We start from the raw sequence: 1,339 nt of genomic DNA, 5'->3' as shown, positions 1-1,339 counted from the left end.
TCTGTGTACTCCGACGTCGAGGTGCTAACGTCTCTGTTAAACACTTTAAAAAACTCTGAAAATGGAATACGAAAGGTGGATTCTTGATTCTCTTGATTCATTATTGTCATTCATTTATTCTTTTTTTTTATTATTATTCTTTATTTTGTTCCTTATCAATGTTGTCTTATATTTCCATTTTGAAATCTGCCTCTACTATGCCTTTTACAAATGTGTGTTGTTGCTATTTCCTTACTTTTTTGTGCTTACTTTGTTTAAGTTTAAATAAAGTTTTTATTTAAAAAGATACTTTGTCACTCAATGCTGCCACCTGCTGGACCTTTAAAGTCCCTACATGCAGCCTTTTTTACTCTACTAACACTGATTTGATGACCTGATGATAGGCCTACTATAATTTAAGCCATTCTATGTTAGACTGCATTATTAGATATCCTTGTTTATATGAAAATATGTTTGATAGTTTTAGATGCGGTCCATAAATAACGTGAACATTTGGGTGAACAAGTGAATGAGGATGATTGCATTAAAAAAACAACAACATAAGAACAGAGAATCCGGTACACTAAATGTCAGTTTGAATTGAATTAAATTCTAAATAACCTGGGTGATAACTGAGAGCAACAGGATGACTCGAGGAAATTCAAACTAATATGAAAATTATCCCAACAGGCTGAAACCTTTCTTTCGCCTCTATATTTCCTCATGAATTTGAAAATTAACTGCAAAAGATCCGAGACTTTAGTACAACAATCAGTCAAACAGCGCCGGTTGCATAAGCAAAACGTATCCTTTTAGTCATTCATTTAGTCATAGTCAAAAGTACCTCTTTTTGGTATCCATCGTCGCTAACACATTGTATGTAACGGTAATGGTTTTAATCTAGATTACCCATAATTCTAAGTCCTATTGTAAAAAATAAAATACTCAAATACATTGTTCTTTTGAGATCTTTATTCTGGTTTGAAACATATTATATGAGTATTTTTTTACCAACCGTCTAATGAACTATACACAGTTATTAACATAGTAAATAAAAGTACCAATGTCTGCTTTGCTTTTGGTGTCGTGTTTAAACCGCTCACCATCATGTTGAAATCTGCCAAATGTTGCAGTATAAATACTGTCCATTGTGGTTATTCACTTCAGGTATCAGGTGGGTTTAAGGGGAATTTTTGCACCATTACATCTGCAAAGAGACGTCCTAGTCCACAATAGGATAGGGGGCCAACCAGGTGTCAGTGTCGGGGCCCCTAAGCAACAGTAGCCTCTGCTTACTGATAGTTACGCCATTGATCAACCAGCTCCACAGGCGGCCCCGTCCAGGAAACACACAGAAGAG

Source organism: Cyprinodon variegatus, unplaced genomic scaffold (assembly GCF_000732505.1).
Source record: "Cyprinodon variegatus isolate N-32 unplaced genomic scaffold, C_variegatus-1.0 Scaffold2691, whole genome shotgun sequence".
In the NCBI taxonomy this organism is placed as follows: Eukaryota; Metazoa; Chordata; class Actinopteri; order Cyprinodontiformes; family Cyprinodontidae; genus Cyprinodon; species Cyprinodon variegatus.
This window is presented reverse-complemented; position numbering follows the sequence as displayed.